The sequence below is a fragment of the Mastomys coucha genome, unplaced genomic scaffold (assembly GCF_008632895.1).
Source record: "Mastomys coucha isolate ucsf_1 unplaced genomic scaffold, UCSF_Mcou_1 pScaffold16, whole genome shotgun sequence".
In the NCBI taxonomy this organism is placed as follows: domain Eukaryota; kingdom Metazoa; phylum Chordata; class Mammalia; order Rodentia; family Muridae; genus Mastomys; species Mastomys coucha.
The window spans coordinates 95,654,340-95,673,872 of record NW_022196898.1 but is presented as its reverse complement, the minus strand read 5'-3'; positions in this window follow the sequence as shown (position 1 = coordinate 95,673,872).

Genomic DNA, 19,533 nt, shown 5'->3' with positions numbered 1-19,533 from the left:
TTGAGTTCTTTGTATACCTTGGATATTAGCCCTCTATCAGATATAGGGTTGGTAAAGATTTTTTCCCAGTTTGTTGGTTGTCGTTTTGTCCTATTGACAGTGTCTTTTGTCTTACAGAAGCTTTGCAACTTTATGAGGTCCCATTTGTCAATTCTTGATCTTAGAGCAGAAGCTATTGGCGTTCTCTTCAGGTAATTTTCCCCTGTGCCTATTTGCTCAAGGTTCTTCCCCACTTTCTCTTCTATTATTTTTAATGTATCTGCTTTGATGTTGAGGTCCCTGATCCACTTGGACTTGAGCTTTGTACAAGGAGAAAGGAATGGATCGATTTGCATTTTTCTACATGTTAACCTCCAGTTGAGCCAGCACCATCTGTTGAAAATGCTGCTTTTTTCCACTGGATGCTTTTAGCTCCTTTGTCAAAGATCAAGTGACCATAGGTGTGTGGGTTCAATTCTAGGTCTTCAATTCAGTTCCATTGATCTACCTGCCTGTCACTATGCCAATACCATGCAGTTTTTATCGCAATTGCTCTGTAGTACAGCTTAAGGTCTGGGATTGTGATTCCACCAGAGGTTCCTTTATTGTTGAGAATAGTTTTGGCTATCCTGGGTCTTTTCTTGTTCCAGATGAATCTGCAAATTTCTCTTTCTAAGTCTGTGAAGAATTGTAAGTTTTAAGTATGAGGCTGTGTTACATTAGCGCTATTAGTCTCCAAACAAATATGTTAATATTCCAGCATAGGTAGCAAAAGTATGATGGCTCTTCAAAAATAACTCAAAGATGAAACTGCTTAGAGCTAAGAATATAATTATATGTTAATGTATTCTTCAGTGAAAATTCTTGTATTTGAATTGACTTTCAATAACAAAATTTTACCTCTCTTAAAGGTCTCAATATCCTTCCAAACTAACTTTCATTATTTGCTCTTTATAACAGCTTTATGAGATAGGGAGAGGAGTTATAAAATGAGTAATTTCTGGGTAAGGAAAGTCAGGTTGGAGAAGCTGGACCAGAGGCCTGTCCAAGTTTATATATAGTGATTATCAGTGCTGGGCCCAGAACCTCAAATCTGGTTGTCTGACTTAGAGCCAACACTCTTTTCATTTTGAACCTGAAGACAGATTATGTTTCTAGGGTGGCAAGTAGCATCCACTTTGCATGCCAGGTCTAATAAACTGCAAAGTATTCTTGGGACGAACTCTGAAGGGCACAGGAGCCAGTCTATAAATAAGCTTCATTATTTCAGGTAGAGTGACCAAATGCATAAAGGTCCAGTTAATCAAAGCCTGCACTCACCCGGAGACCCTGAGATCTCTCTTAGTTTACTGGAAAATGTTGCATAATTTTAGGATCTCTAGCTGTTGCCCGTGTCTCTTGTGGGAAACCCTCCTCTGGCTATGCCAAGATCCATCGGGACTCACCATGGCTCACCACAGCAGGCTCTCTCCCATCCTGCCAGACCTCTGGATCAATGATCTTCTGGTACTGCCAAGCTAACCTGATGGTGCTCCCCAGTGATGTGTCTTTCTAGAATTTTGTTCTGGATGATTAGAGAAATACTGCATTATGCCCGGGACTGACTATGACAATTTCTGGTTCTCTAACAAATTCATAAGCAATATGAATAATCATATTCCATAATGAGGCTGAAACTTTGCTATTTTTAAAAAGATTTTGAAGATTCCATGCTTTTGTTTAATAATTTATGACTGTTTCCCCTATTATTATAATTCGGACTATAGTTATTATAATCCTTAAGCATGATTTTGCTTTTTGCTAAATTTTATGAACTGACTTGAGTACTTTTTCATATTTATCTATTGCATTTGAAATCCTTACAATAACATACTTGTTTATATTTTATAGACGAGGTTAAAAAAAAAAAGCTCAGAACTGTGATGTAACTTGTCAAGGTCATAGAATCATGAAGAATTGAGTATTTGCATGCCCATCATTTAAAGCAATGGACATGGGCGCTCTTTATCAACACTCTTCATGTCATAGCTGTTTAACTTTGAAGTTACAATGAGGAAAGTGGACAGGAAATAATCTGCATATAAATGGCAGACCACCAATACTTTCCATAAAAACTGTCATCCTTGAATGACGAAAAATAAAAATAAAACAAGATGAAAAGGAAGTCTGTTCAAGATGTGACCCAGGCTCATGTGAACAAGTTAAACTGGGTACTTTACATTCAAATATTTCATTCTTTCCAAGCAGCTTATTACAGAAAGCAGGGATGTGGTTCTCTCTTTCTATCGTGTGGGTCCCAGGGATTGAGGAATGGGTGTCAGTTTGGCTAGTAAGCTGCTTTTCTATTGTGGCATCTCACCTACTTCTTCATCTCTCAATCAACTTTTCTTATAACTGCTTTTGTTTCTGAGCCAAGAAGTATTTGAGAAACACTTCCACAGGAACGAACGGTCAAGAACTTTCACACGGGTGGGCCTGCCACACCTGTACCCTGGTTTGACATGGGTGGGACTGCCACACCTGTACCCTGGCTTGACACGGGTGGGACTGCCACACCTGTACCCTGGCTTGACACGGATGGGCCTGACACACCTGTACCCTGGCTTGAAATTTGTGATGGAAGGAAAACAGCAGCTAGAGTGTGGAGTCTCCTGTTGACTTCTTTTACTAGGGCATAGAGGTGCTTTCCTGTTAGGAGCCATTCATCTAGCCACTTTTGATTTACAGAGCTTTTTCCTAACAGAAGCTTATGTGTAGGGTGCATGTGCTGATCCTCATTCACGTGGTCCCTTCTATGTCTGAGGATGTCCTCCTTCAGAAAGGTGTCTCCTGAGAGAATTCACCAATAGTCTAACCCTGAGGAGTACAATGCTATTCAAGAGAGTTTGAATGGCTATAAAATTCCATAGTCTTTGTTCCTGAATTGAACATACTGATGGTCTGGAAGTGTGAGGACCAAGTCAAGCATTTAGTAACAGCACACCCAAGCTAAAGTGTGACTTCAAAAAGTCACTTCATTGCCTTTAAAGATTTCTTTAGTAAACTAGCATGTATTATTCAAATATTTACTTTAGTTTTGGAAAATTGTAGAGTGTCTTGTCTATAATGGCCCTGAAAAGTGTGACTATTTCTGTTTTGTCCTTGCCAGAACTATGAGAATAAATAAAGCTGCTTTGCTTTTGTACTGCTGTTTTTGGAAATGGCTCACATCTCAGTTGTATCATTGGAACAATATCATGCAAGTTCAATACACTAGATTTGGAACCAAAGGCAAAATCTTCTTGGAAACAGGATATGATGACATACATGGGTTTCTTTTGTGGAAATGTCAGCTTGCCTTTGGTAATGTACAAAGAAATTCTTTGTACGTTCATTGAAGAGTAGAGGGTTGTAGTAGAAAAAACTTGATGGAAAAACAAGGGACTAGTCTTTCAGTATTGTTGCCTGTTGTTCTGTGCCTGATCCGATAAGGCATTTTTCCATGTGTTTATTAAACCAAGCAAAACACTGTTTTGCACATTTCCTAGTCCTTCTGGAATCAAATCAATTCAAAAATAGGTGAAGAAGAGAAGTGTGCAAATCACAATTTACATTGAGAAATTGATTCTTTTTCCCCGAGTGAAACCATGTTTCCTATCACATTGCAGGAACATCAAAGCCACTAGGAACAGGAAGGATGAAAACAGGATTTAACAACAGAAATTGAACTCTGTCTACTGTGTATCAGGTGTTACTATGGGGTAATAATCTCCCAACAGATCAACTTAATATATTGATTATTGTTCACTGAGCTGTGGAATATACTTACATATATACACATACATATACATCATATGTATACACACACAACACACACACACACACATACATATACATGCATACATGTGTCCCTGTATAATCTATCAATGATTTGTGAAGCAAACAAAAAAAGTCATTTTAAAGTAGTTATATTTTGTTGTTTAGCTTGACTATTTAACAATGAAAGTTTTCAGTCAATGCTATAGAACTACATTTTAGTAATTCTAAAATTCTTTGATTTTAGTCAAGCCCATTGCCTATGTGCCTGCAGTATTGAATGAAATTTGGTCTTCCTCAGGCCTACATTCTATTGACTTGACCCTGTGAAGTATGACTAATATAGAATGGATATTTATATTCTAATTTTTTATAATCTAAGCATGAACGCTTAAGAAATTAATTTTTCCACATGTAGAATTTTGAAGAACTATTTTAGGCTTTTTACTACATTTTATGTAATGTCATGTTGTTTGAATTGTTAAGGATCTTTGGGATACGTAGTTTTTGGGAACAGTTGCTGTTTCATTTTTTTTTTAAATGGAGTCTTTCACAAGGTACAACAGCAGAGCCCAAAGTAAATAACAGTGCTTAAAATTCACTTAAGAGCTTCCTGGTCAATATATATTATGAAATCCAAAGATTATCTACTTAAGTGAATTTTGAATAAGAAAAATGCACATAAAATAAAAAGGATGTACATTGCTTTTTAGTGTTCAAGAGTTTTTCACATAAAATATGTGATAGAAGAGACTTTGAGAACCAAGTTGGCATATAAAAATGTCACGAGAGAAGAATTATTTTAATCATAATCCAGGGATAATCACACACCATTTAGGTTGTGTGTGTTTTACAAGTACTTGGAATTATTTGAGACCCCCATGTATGATTCCATATACTGCTGTATATATTTTGTGCCCACTCCTCAAATACACCTTCCATCTTGCTTGGTGTCACTGAGAGTAAGTGTGTGGCATAACTCAGCAGGCTTTTGTGTCGTCTGGTTTTCTACATTTTATGCCCAAGAGTGCAGCAGCCAAACAAAAAGCGAATCGTGGGTTCCGATAGCTTCCACATTGAGTCTTTGTTCAGAGCTCGCTGCATCCCCTCACGGGCATCAGCTTCCGTCAGAGGATCCTGCCTCACAGTACCTCCTCCTTTCCTGATGTCGGAGCTTTTCCTTCAGTGGATTTGTACACATGGTGAGAGCGTCTACTGTCCTACTCCTAGAGTGATATCACATGCCTTGTGCTTTGCTATATCCCGTCTTTCGTAGGCACCCCCTTCTTTGGGCTATTCATTAGTTACAGAATCGGAATGGCTCATATGTTTCCTCTCAGTGCTTGGATTGGTATGCATGGAAAGTGATAAAACAAATCAAAGCCTCCTCTGATTGCAAATAGTCTTGTTCTAGTTTAGTAAGTCAGCGTACTCGAAATGGCCAAGGAAAAGGAGTGTATTACTCATCGAGAAACAGTATGGGTGAACTGATGGTTCTTACGATGCTAGACAGAGTACGGAATCCTGTCTGTATGTGTGTCCCATCACACACCAGGTAAGAAACACTTGAAGACACCCCTTTATGGATTTTAAACTGTAAGTGCTACCTGATTCACTAGATATATTCAGTCTTCTCATAATGACTAAATTATGGGAGTAATAAAGGTAAAGTCTAGATTGCTTTGGGCATCTCTCCTCATCTCTGAGTGTTGCACTCTTGTTAGGTTCTGTCTGAGAATTAAACGAAAGAAGGAAGAGCTGAGGGGGTCAATGCATTGCCAGGACCTTCCCTTCCTACCAGTTTACCTCTCTATAAATTGCACCATTCTTGAACTCTATGAAGTTGATGACAAATCCTATTTGGATTCCTGTCCTCACATCTACGCTGTCCTCTTCAGCATGTGTGGCCTGTCCTAAGAATCTTAGCTCCAATAATACAAGTTTGCCTTAGGTCTTCTCCAATGGCTGAATGTTCAGTTGCAAACATCCTCCCCAAGAGACTAACTTGGTGTTTCCCTTCTCTATGCTCATCATCAAAATTAGATCCACTTCCTGGTGTTGCCTTATCCTTGAGCTTAGAACTGAATTCTAAAGGCCTTCTCATTGATAGAATTAGAAGGATCATTACAGGTATGCTCCCAAAATTCAAAGACTTTCTACAGATATTTATCGAATATCAGATAAAAGGCTATACTACATGAAAGAAGAGCATGTGAAAAAAAAAATGGAAGAAGTGCCTGTCAAATGTCCTGAGAAGAAGGCTAACAATGACGGTCATTTAGGCACCTTGACAAAACCTTTCTATAGTCACAGCTGTAATCATTCCACTCCACTCTATCCTTCCCCTGGCAACTGCTCCCCACCTATGGCACACAACTGACAACCTTTGATGGCTGTCTCTGCTTTCAAAATGAATTTTAAAATTCTGGGTGCCATATGGAACTACTCAAAATCAAGGACACCAGCCAATCCGGGATCAGTTTTCGTCCCATCAGATGAGCATTATAAAGTTTGTTCCTTCTTGGATGGCCAGCATTCCAGTGCAGGCTCAGCTTCACTTTGATTCCCATCTTGCCTGGTGCTGTCATTTCCAGCTGGTGGAAGAAAGATATTCTCACCAAGAGCCAGACTAAATGCCAATTTTTTTTTCACCAAATCATTCCCAGTTCATTGCATGTTCATTCCTTATTGAAGTTTACCATTAACCAGCCTCAAAAGCATGGCTATATACCTTCCCAATTAGAGTCTAACTTCTAAGGTGAAAAGATCAAACACATTCCAACTTCTAGCTCAGTGGTATCTAGCAGAGGGCTTTCTTTGGCACATGTATTTCGAGATCAGTAAATATTTCTGAAACGAAATGACTTCTAGTGCTGTAATTAAACTTGAAGTGACCTTCCCTTGGATGGAGGCAGGAAGAGGGCCATCCTATAGGAAGGGTATTAGAAAGTTAGGTAAATTTGCACGTTTTAACCTTCACAGTCTTAATTTAAGTTGAAAAGCACTCTTTTATTTTATTATCCACAGAGGCCTATGTTTGCCTTCCGTTCCTTTCTTGTTAAGGGGAATTATTCTCCAAATCTGCAAAAGACAAGTTAGGTGAGGTTATCTATTCTTGATACCTTGTGAACTTCTCTTTTAAAAAGATAAAGTTTCAAAAATTATGTGCCTGTTTTTTAAAATTATTATATTAAGCAAAATCCAAAAAACATATGTGTGTGAGATACAATTTCACAATCCACAAATTAAAAGTCCCCTTTGTTCCAATTATTAAATTTTGAAAATACTAAAGGGGTTTTTAAAAACACATCTAAGGATGTTCTTTTTCAAAAAATAATTCTCCAAAGGTACCTATGGATTTATTGAAATATTTATGATAAAACGAAACCCAGAGGCTTTATGTTGGTGGCATCAGAAAAAGGTTGTGTGATAGGCAGGGTCTGCTACTTGGGGTGAATTATTAAAAATATATTCTTCTGTACAGATCAAGAATTGAGAGATCAAGCAGTACAGTTCAAAAGTTGAAAGAGATTAGATAAAAGATGGGTGTGCAGGAAAGCCCAAGGAAGAGATGAAACAACTGTGGTGTTGGGCATGGATTCTATGCCATGATCTGTGTGCGTGAGGACTCGCATTTTAAAGGAGATCATCTGTGTGCACAATTAATGTCAAATATTAAATCTGCAGTTATTCCATAAAAATCCACACAAGACACTTGTTTGATAATATTACTCTATTGGCAAAATAAGTTGTGAATAATTTGAGCATTTATCAAAGTCTTATTTTATTTAATTCAAATCAATTCCTCATGAAGAGGATGCTGCTAGTCCTAATACTTTACAGAAGAAGAAAACAGAAAAGACAGGGAATCCATGTAAGTGTTCTTCCTATGATTCAATGTGAGATGTGTCATTTTTATATTTATATTAAATATTTGGAAACTGGTTACTAGGTTTGTCTGTAGAAAAAAATGGACTTGTTCTCTACTGTGTCTAGCAGGTTGATCACTTTACTGCCTGATGTTGATATCTAAATGAAAAAAAATCTTATCACAATGTGCTAGAATGCTTGGCCCCCGATTTTTGGAACTATACAGAGAGATGATGAAGCTTTACTAAAGAGATGCTGTTGGAGAAAGTATGTCACTGGAGGTGGGCTTCGAAGTTCTGTAGCTTTTTCCAACTCTCTGATCTCTCCCTGTCTCTCTCTGTCCCCGTCCTTCCCTCCCCTTTCTCTTTCCCTTTCCCTCTCCTTATCCCTCACTTTCTCCCTCTTTCTGCCTCCAGCTTCCTCTCCTCTCCCACTCTGTGTGTTTGTGTGTGTGTGTGTGTTTCATGTGTGAATGACATGTGATCAAGTAGCTTCTTGCTCCTGCCGCCAGCTGTTGTCCTCTCTGAACCACTGTTGGTGTATAACCCCCTGCATCTAAACACCAAAATAATTCTTCCTTCTATAACTTTCTCTTGGTCATGGTGATTTATCACAGCAACAGAGACTTCCACATGACTGTTTTCTAACAAAGGCAACATTTGAAGTTACCAGGCATTCTACCAGTGTATTCCAATAGTCTGTTGATCAGTTAGATGATACCCATTTTCTTGAGGACAGAAAGAAGCTCATCACATCTCCTGATGGTTTATTTGATAGGAGAAAGAAGCCATTCTGAAGGCACACTTGGTTCAGAGGGTTCTAAGTATTAAACTATTGAACATGCTCATCTAGATTTTTTTTCCTCAGAAAGTCAAGTTCTTCTCCTCAGTGTACTTCTTGACCTTGACAAGATGACTAGAGTTGAAATTTAGTTTTCTGTAGTGCTCAGGTGTTCTTATGCTTGAGCTCTGGGCCAATCCTTTTCACCCATTTATTTATTAGATGTAAGAATGGTTTTCTTTACTATTTATAGCATTTCTTAGGAGACAGTAAACTGTGAGTTCTCAACAGTAAGCATTATTGACTAGCAGAATAGCAATAGCACTATTTTTGAAATTAGCAAATTTGGATGAGTCAGCCTCTACCAAAAGAGAAGCATTCTTTGATCACAGTGTTGAGTATTGCTTCATGTTATATATTGACAAGAAAGGACAAAATGGAAAGAGAAGAGTTACATGTAGATTCAGCCTTTTAAACAAGCAAGTGAATGGCAATTTTCTGGTAGAAATGAAGGAAGGGACAATAACAATCTTTCACATGTCACTGTCTTCAGACACACCAGAAGAGGGCATTAGATCCCATTACAGATGGTTGTGAGCCACCATGTGGTTGCTGGGAACTCAGGACCTTTGTAAGATCAGTCAGTGCTCTTAACCACTGTGCCATCTCCCCAGCCCTAAATAATTTTTAGGAATAAAATTCCACTAGCCAATGATGTTTCTAGGAAAACAGAATGGTTGAAAATATTTTGTTAATTGAAAAAACCTCCATGATATTTCTTCTGTGTGCTCTGTTAAAAAATAGGAAGTTATGTATCTAGAGAAAAATAAACTTGACAAGCACAGTTGAGGAAAGAGATAAGTTTTGTGGCTAAGGGTATTTTTTAAACAATTTTTTAATTAGGTATTTTCTTTATTTACATTTCAAATGATATCCCCTTTCCTGCTTTTCCCTTAGGAAAAAACCCTCTTCCCTCGCTCCCGTGTTCTAATGAAGCAGCCTGCTCTGTCTTGTGGCTTTCTCTAGTCTTCCTCAGCTGAGTCAGCCTAACAAGGACATTGTTAGTTAGCTGACCTTAGAGTTCAAACTTTTCAGAGTTTAACGACTTTGAAGACAAGTGAGATGTCACATGTTTCTTAAAGATTCAGTTAGGAAAGAACCCGAATGGAAAGACACTCGTGGACTGATAGGTAGTTGACAATTGTAACTACCGTTTCATTAAACATACAAAGTAGAGATAGATGTCTTCTTTTGGGAAAATTATTTGGGTGTAGACATCACGTGACTTTAAAGTACGAGGCTGTTGTGAGAAAAGCTCGCACCACAGGTGATGAGGAGAGCGAGCTCTCCTTGTCCCATCATCAAAACAAGGGTGCCTTTCGCTCTTATGGTCAACCTTCAGCAGTGTTCAGGATCACGAACAGATGCTGCCTTCCAAGAAATTGCTCAGCTTCCTGATGCTGTGTCACGTTGTTCTTGCTTCCCTTTCATTCTTTCTTTTTATTTTTTAAAAAATTTTATTGGTTGTTTTGTTTATTTATATTTCACATGTTATGCCTCTTCCTGGTTTCCTCTCTGAAACCCCTCCCATGCCACCCCACTGCCTCCACATGGGTGCTCCCCAACCCACCTGCCCACTCCCACCCTACCACCCTAACATTCCCCTACTCTGGAGCATCAAGCTGTCACAGGACCAACGGCCTCCCCTCCCTTTGATACCAGACAAGGCCATCCTCTGATACATAAGTAGGTGGAGCCATGGGTCCCTCCATGTGTATTCTTTGGTTGGTGATTTAGTCCCTGGGAGCTTTTGGGTGGGGTCTGGTTGGTTGATACTGTTGTTCTTCCTATGGGGTTGCAAACCCCTTCAGCTCCTTCAGTCCTTTCACTAACTCCTCTATTGGGGTCCCCCTGCTCAGTCCAGCTTTGATCATTTTGTAATAATAGATGAGGTCATGTTTCCCCATCTACATTGGTAGGGCTCTTCCTTTTCTAAATGGCTTTTCAGTAAGTTCCCATAGCTTTCCCATGCAGCCCTTCCCTAACACAGTTGGACTTAAGATTCTATCCACACATATGGATTCATACCTACATGGTCATCATCTTCAGACTTCCTCTCTTGCCTCCAGTCATTTCCTGTGAACTCCAGACTCATATATCTAATTAGATCATCCATATCTACATGTGATTGCTTTATGTTTTCCTCAATTTCTTTACAATTAAATTCATCATCTTCCCATGAGCCTGGCCTTCTTTAATGCTTTCCTATAAGATTTGTTCATACACAGAGACAGTCAGATGTTTCATCCTCATGAAAAAACACACTCAACTGAACTCATGGTCATCCTAGAGAAGTGGTCTGTTTCTATATTCTTACTCCATGCACTGGTGTTAAGAACCAGTAAGTTCTATAACACACACTCTTAAAGTGAATGTGACTTTCAGTCTTCCATTGTCACACAATAGTTTCCTTTAGAATGCCTCCTCTTATAAATGTTTACATCTCTCTAGATATCCCACCACCAACATAATAGTGTTTTCATGGAAACCCACATCCTTTACATCACATCCTTTACATTTAAATCTTTTAAGTCACATCCTTTTTATTTTTCTTTCTTTCTTTCATTTAAGTCATTCTGATCATGCAAATTAAATCATATCTCATTTCTAATTTAAAACTTTTCAAAACTTCTGTTTATTTTAAGAACTAATCAAGGCCCAAGGGGTCAGCCTCTCTGATTTGTGCCTGTCTGCTTATCAGCTTGATTTACCTTAGACTTTCTATCGCCTTGGTTACTATGAACCAGGCTTCTTTTTAATGGACCATTGTTAATTTTTTCTAATTTTTTTCAAGCTTAATTTTATTCTCATTTCTCATCTCATCTGAGGTAAATTTCACATGTTTTGCTGTAATTGGGGTTCACATGGTTTGTGGGACTTTACACTGTAGTCGATGTGTCACTCATTTGGGTCATTTGTAATCATAGGTGAGGTCATGTGTCCCCCACTTATAAACATTGAAGGTTATCTGCTTAGGGAAACTTTCACAGTTCCAATTTAGTAAATGAGTGTTTATTTTATATCTCCCTATTTGTCTTAGGGTTCGTTAGCAACAGAACCATAAATGTCTTTTATTTGTTTCTGTATTTTAGAGATTTTATCCTCTTTAATAATAACAATTATAGGCTGAAAAAATAAGCGACTGGATAAATGAACTGTATCATGCTCAACTGAGTGAGCTGAGCCAAGGACACAGCTGGGGACCAGTATTCTTGTGCTTCTTTTAGTGTCCCAAATGGGAGGGGGTATTAAAGTAGAGTCCCATTTAAAGCAGAATGCTCAACAGACTCTTGTTCTTAGCACATTGACCAGTAACGAGTCTCTGCACTGACTACTGACTTATGTGAAAAGGTTGAAAGCAACGAGGTCTATTAAAACAAATATGAATATTTAGAAGGCAGTATCTATAATATATCTAGTCAGAAAAATCACAGTGGTAAGTTCCCTACTAGTTTTGACCATTGACCAGGTTTGCCATAGCAGATATGGACTTTCTGGTGGAGCAAGTCTCACATAAAGTCAGTAAGTATTTGGTTACCCTCATACCAGTCATGTCTCTATCATAACAGTGCGCCCATCTTGCTTGCACAGTCACTATTATAGCATTCTGGATTTCAATTGATTGTGTGTCTTTCCCTGTGTACTGTTCTGTAACATAAGTCTGTTGTGTTTTCAACAGTGGAGTCTTACCATCTAATTCTGGAGGACTCATAGAGAAGCATCTCATACTTGGTATTGAGATTTTCATTTAATAACCCATGTATTTTAAGGGACGTTGTATACCCAAAAAAGGAACCTATGTTCATGTTCCTTCTTTATTTTTAAAATTAGCTTACAATCTAGTTTCATACATCTTAGCCCTGGTTCCCACACTTAGCTCCCCTGCTTCTCTGACCTCCAGGATCCACTGAGATAATACAGGGAATAGCCACCTTTAAAGACTCTGAATAAGAAAGCAAATTGGAAAATTTGACAGTGTCTATAAAAAAAAAACCCTCTAAGTCCATAATTCTACTTCTTGGAATTGCTCTTAAAAATTAAAAACCCATAGGAACATGAATAGAAAGGTTGCCATTAATATTATATTACTGAGGACCTAAAAATCCACCTACAGTTTTTAACAGGGGACTGGAATAACATCTTAGTTTATATTCATGTATGTCCTGAAATACACTTCAGTTATTAGACAGGAATAAGGTACACATCACCGAGCTTGTGAGCTTTAATTCAACATAGACTTTTTCTTTTTCCCTACTGTATCACCAGAGAACAGAAAATGGCCTTGAACATTGTCTATTTAGATGAATAAATTTAATATTTATTATTATGAATGTTATCTGAAAACATATGAAGTAAAAATAGATTAAATTCCATAATAATTCACAGGAAAACATCTAAATTATGTTCAATGAAATAAATGTATAAATAAAAAACCAGAATGCTCCCGTCTAAGCTGCCTCCAAATATGCCCTCTGTGGGTTGGGAATTAAGGCAAGAACAGTCATACTTCACATGCTTAGTATTGCTTGTCTCTTTTGGAACAAGTAGGTATTCATGCATCATTTAAAAATCATCACGATTCATTTGAAAATCATTTGAAATTATAATATAAAGTGGGGCATTTATATTTTGAGCAGGGAAAAGTAATATTAACTAAAACTGTATGCTGATCACGATCCATCCACTTTTTAAATAATTTGCCTGTATTAACTCACCTATTCCAGGCTCTTGTAATCCCCACGAGAGAAGTACCATTACCATTTTGCAGCTAAGGACACTGGGGACATAGTGATTATCTGAAGTCATGAAGTTTACATGGTGGGTAATTTGCAAGACCAACCCAGTCATTCTGTACTTGTGACTACATCTGTTCTATTTGACTGAATTCATTTTACCAAGCCAACAACAACTTGATTGGAATAATGAAAATGAATATAGGGACAACAAATGTTTCCAAGATGATAACAAATCCAGAAATTAAATATTGTAATATTTAAATTTACTACCAGGATTATGAAGATTTTCTGCATGCTGATTTGTGTGTGTGTGTGTGTATGTGTGTTGTGTGAGTGTTTGAGGAGAATGTAGTATACAATCTGTAGAAGAAAGTTAATGAGAATATATAATATAGCAGGAGGAACTCTATAAGGAAAAAATATACCCAAATCCAGAATTGAATACACAGGCAACAATTCTTGATAGTTAGTAGTCATAATCTTGATAGATAGTGCCATCAAAACTTCATAAATTGTGTACTTGACACCATTTGGTAATAATAATGACAATAATCATTATTATTAATGTGATAATAAGACAATGGGATTTATTCTTAGAAAAGCTGAGTCATCGTGTTGTATATAGGTCATGGTCATCTGCTTATTTATTGTACCTGTTGCACAGTCCCTAAATCCAAGCACATTCTGGCGCACATTCACACAACTTTGATGTATACACTGCTCATTTGTTTGGCAAGGAGTTTCTCTTTCCTACTTGAATTGACAGTTTTCTATAATTTTATTTTCTACTGAATTTATTTAGTAGTTCTGGGCAATACACCCCAGGACCCAGTACATGGTAAACCAGCATGATTGATCTGCACCATGCTTCAATGATGTAATCTAGGCAAGCACTCAACCATTAAACCACATCTCAAGTCCTAATCCTGAGACATTTCAAAGGAAAAATGGGAGCTACTTCCTTCATATAATTTCTCTTGAATAGTACCAAGAAACAGCAACAATAAAACATGGTTTGTTTGGTTGGTTGGGTTTTTTGTTGTTGTTGTTGTTTTTGATTTTTGACATCTGTACTCCTGTGGTCATTTTGTACCATACTTACTACATAGCTCAATGGTTAGTTAAGGTAAATAGATATCTACCTAAATAAATGTGATCGACTCTTCAAAATTTAAAGCTTTCTTTTGTTGATCCTTGTGTGCTAAAGACCATCATAATATATAGCCAAGGAGGTGCTTCTTAAGCAGTAATCGAATGAAAGGAAGGGTAAATTTCAATGTAGCTGCTATAACTGGTTGTCACCTTATTAAAATAATGATTATGTCTTCCAAATTTAATGGGTAGAATAAAACATTGAAGTTTATTGAACACTTTATGATAGATATTCTAAATCACACACATGCATGTGACACACACACATGCACAAAAGATCTCTCTTCACTCTTAACCCAGATAACATGAGCAATTTACACTTATAGAAAAGTACGGCTCAGCAAGGGCAGGTTGACCAATGTCAAACAAATAATAACTCTGAGAAGTGGGCTGTAATCTCAGGCTTGTTTTCCATAAAGGTTTTGATTTCACTGAGAGAAAGTAGGAAGCAGTGCTGAAGGGAAGTCAAAGCGAGGTAGGATTAGGAGAATCTGCTGATTAGAGAGCTGCGATTTCTATCACAGCTCTCCCAAAATGGTATGATGACTCTAGTACATCGCATACTGGCACAACTTCCATGCTACATTTCTAAACAAACCTGTGGATAAACCAATGCCTTCTCTCAGCAATGCTATCATCTTCCTGGTATTTACACAGAACACTAAACAGACCTCGTTCACTTCAGATTATGCTCTGTTGTTTTACCTGAAACTCGTCTTGATTTTGTCTAAGTATAGACTGAGAGAGCTACAAACGTTCAGTCATTCCTGAGCAGAGAGGCAGAGATTATGCCTAGGACACATCAGGAGACAGAACACTCGAAGTCCATTTGTTAACTGTTGTCTTTCTGCCTGGAAAAAATGCACACTAAGAGTAAGTCATTTCAAGCCAAGAAGTTCCAGACAGCTTTCTCCATCTACTTTGTCAGTGATTTTGTAGAAAACATTCTTAAGAAGAGCCGACTGCAAGAAATTCTTTTTAAAGAGCAGTGACAGCCAAGAACAGATTGTCTTACCCGCTGATGTTTTATATTTCAATAACTATTGCAGTTGAATGATGATCAGGATGAAGAAAAATTTTCCAGAACATGCTGTCTTTCATCATCATCTGGAAGCATATTCTGAGTTACTCAGGGATGCAAGGAGGAGGTAGATGTTACAAATCATGTTAGTGACGGATGAAGCCCACTGGGTCACATGTGATGGAAAGTTTTTCTTTAATTTCCATACAGGAATGGAGAGCTGCATCAAGCAATTTGAGGTGACTACCTCACAAATAGTCTGGAAAGAGGGGGTACCCTTGATTCATTTCCTTAATAACTGACCAAAACCAGCTCATAATGCTTCTATTTCACATGCATTGTGGTCACTTATTTGTTTATTATTTATTTATTGGCAATAAGACATTGACAGGCTATTTGCTGAATAAGGTACTGGCTGACTTGCTACAATAAATACTAATACTAATAACTGATCCTGATCATTTACTGAAGCACTAAATATTTTGAAGATTTTTTTTCTGGATGAGCTAAAAGAAATGAAGAGAGAAAGAAAGGAAGAAAGAAAGAAAGAAAGAAAGAAAGAAAGAAGAAAGGAGAAAAGAAAGAAAGAAAGAAGAAAGAAGGAAAGAAAGTAAGTAAGAAAGAAAGACAGAGAAAGAAAGAGAAAGAAAGGAAGGAAGGAGAGAGGGAAGGAAAGAAGGAAGGAAGAAAAAAGAAACAAGGAAACAAAGAAAGGAAAAAGAAAGAGGATAGGTGTTATATTAAATTTTGCTTTGAGGTATTATTACTTTGAAACTAATCCAAATATTTTGTTTATATTGGAAAGGTTTGTGGAGACACCGTTAACTGTGTGTAGAATTCAAAACGACACTCAGGAAGAGAGCTTTTCCCTTTGGTCAGAGGCTATTGTGTCAGCAATTGTGCCGAGTCAATCAAAAAGAAGAAAGGGAGAGGGAATGCTAGCCAGAGAATGGAGCTGTCAGGCTGATTGACTAGGTGGCAAGATAAAATTTGAGATGCTCTATGTCAAAAGATAAATACTCACTTTTCGTCTGAGTGCTGAAAAAAACTAATAAATGTAACAATGTAAAAATCTTATGGGAGCATCATTATTGAGTAATATAAAGAAACTAGATTAATTCTGCATAAAATTAAAAACAACAGAAGAAATTAATCGTCTAATAGTGTTGCACATTGCTGGGAGAGCGTGGATTTAAGATTAATTTCAGAACTGCATATGTGCCTGTGTTGCCTCTTTTTTCTCTGTTTTTGACAACTTTGTTAAATAAATGACATGTCACACCCAGAAGTTCTGTTTTAATTACAAAAAAAAAAAAAGTATGTTTCAGGTGAATTATTTGACTTTTGGAAAAAGCATTTTAGGAATTGGAACACAGAGAACTTTTTTGCCCCCACTGAGAATTTAAAGAAGACTGACAACAACAGGAAACTGCAATTGGTTGACTTCGACTGTTATTTACGTGGCTAATTATTGCTGGGTTTCTTCTGAACTGGCTCCAGTTGCCTTCTGCCTTGGTGCTGGGAAAGCATTAACTACTGTGCTAGTAAGAAGTAGGCGTGCTTGGGGCAATGAATGACCAAAGGAGGTCAGAATATTGAAGTTTTTCTGTAACCAGTGTCTCCTTTCATTCCTTGTATATCTTAGCTTGAAGTTCACTTTCCAATTTTTATTTGACCTATGGAGTTCTTGATTAACCTATATCATGAACATTTAATTAAAATGGGGTTTTCATTGCTTTTCCTGCTCCTCAGTAGATTTCAATCATTATATCAAAAAGATTTTATTTTTTATATTCAACATTTGCATATCCCCTGTGTAATGACACACAAAAATAATCCTCATGCCTTATTGTTAATTTTTAGCAGGTGTGACGTAGGAAGCCATGGCTACTGTGTGCTCATGTGTGACTATGCCACAGTCACAAGGACAGAATTCCACACGGCTTTCCACTCTCCAGTTCTAACCATCTTTCCACACTATTTTCTGAGATGTTCCCTAGGTTTTAAGGATGAATATATATATTCTATACTACTCATCCTTAAATATATATAAGTATAGTATATCCATCCTTATATAGTATATATATAGAGAGAATAATATATTATTAGAAACTAAGTTGAACAAGGTCTTCATGGGGCTTATTTGAGCCTCCTGGTTCAGTCTTAACTCCTTTGGAAATCTAAATGAATCTGCAGCTGAGTTCCCAGTAAACCACGTGCTACGTGCAAATTGTTTCCTCTTCACTTAACGTCACCTGTTTGCTCACAGTGCCACCTGGGAATGTGTCTCCATCAAGTTCCTGTTTCTCCATGTTTCCGTATTTTGATATGTTTACAGACACGTTTTAAAGAGCGTTTCCAGCCTCCCCTTTCCTTCATACCATTGTTCATTATATCATGCACCTTTAAAAGTATATAAAACTGTTGTCTCCTTACTCTGATTGATGTCGATGTGAAAACAGAGCCTGTCAATCAGGGTTCTGCCAAACCAAAGAAAAAGAAAATGAAAAAAACAAATCTCTAAGATTCACATGCACTGTGGCAATAAGTGTGTGTGTGTGTGTGTGTGTGTGTGTGTGTGTGTGTGTGTGTGTGTGTGTGTATGAAAGTTTCTCTGGGAAGAGAAGAACATTAAGAATTAATGTTAGCATTACAAGCGCAAATTGTATTCATCATGGAAAAGAGGGTGGAAAGATGGTCAGAAGTGGAGGATGAAGAGGCCTGTGAAATTCTGTCGAGTGGCCGTCGCATGGTCAGCAGAATCATGAACACACAGCGGAGATGGCTACCTACATCAGACCTACTGAAAAGTAACAGTGAGGCGTGAGGATCATTTTGTGTGATTACACAGGGGAAACAGAAAGGTAAGAAATTCATTTGGAAGTCTCTATGTGTTCAAGTTCATCCCTGGCATTTATTTTATGAGTAAGTTTTAAAGAAGAAATCATTTAAATACCTTGAAAACTGATTTCTTATAACTATGTGGTTTTTCTCATTTAACTTTTGAGAACTGTATATTATTAAATCTTTATTACTTATATGTTATTAAGTTATTTATGTATGAAATGATACATCTCCATGAGATATGGTCAACTCAGCACTGTGATTTCATGGAAGATGTGTGCTATCTTTAACAGGCTGGAGATCCCTCTAAGACATGTACACTCTGCTCTAATTGCAGTGTGCTATTGTTAGGTTTCTGAGAATGATGTCTCTTTGGTTTGGGGCCTCTAAAACAAAATATTTGTTATATATGTTCCCAGTTTCTTCACTTATAAAATGAGATTAAATTAAATTACTCTCATAGTTTTTCAGATATCTGAAATGTTGATGATATTGCAATCCATCTCTAATTTTTATGGACTTCTGATGAGATAACATTTTGGTGCATCTTAAATACACATATACTAAAAAAAAAATTGCACAAGACATTTATGGTCTGTGAGGGCGTTGGGCAAGCCAAGAATCTGCAATACATTCATTTTGCATTCTATCTGTTAGAGTCACTGTTTGGTATCCTATTGACAACTGCCTGTTTTACTTTGCACATGCTCACTCATGACTCCGTAAACTTTACAAAGACATCCAAGTTCATAGCACAGAGCTATGATTAACCAAATAACTTCACCAAATTATTCTGTCTTTGCTCTGAGAACTCATGTTAGCTGCTCTTGATTAGAAATGGAGATAAAATTAATTGTCTGGGTTTTGATAGGGATTTCACAAGCTTAGAAGGTTTTATTAGCTAATCCAAACACTGTCTGTATGAGACAGTTTGTGTCGTCTCTTCTTCCGCTCCACCCCCAATCACCTGGACTGGAGAAAACGGACAGTATATTAACATGAAAACGCTAGACAAGAGGGTCTGACATTCTCTTTTACACTTCGCCTGTGTCCACATAATGGGGAGAAAGCCTACACTGCACCCTGAACTGCCTGCCCTGCTTTGACTAACACAAAGAACATCTTCCAGCCACGTGTCTTGTAGTGGACTGGAAGTACCTCACCATTCCTATGACCTGGCTTGACACACAGGCTCTTCTTCAGGACCAGCTCAAGATCACGATGTGAACAGATGCAGAAGGATGACAATCTCAATTCTAATGCGAAGTCTCTGAGCACTGTAATGGATCATACCGA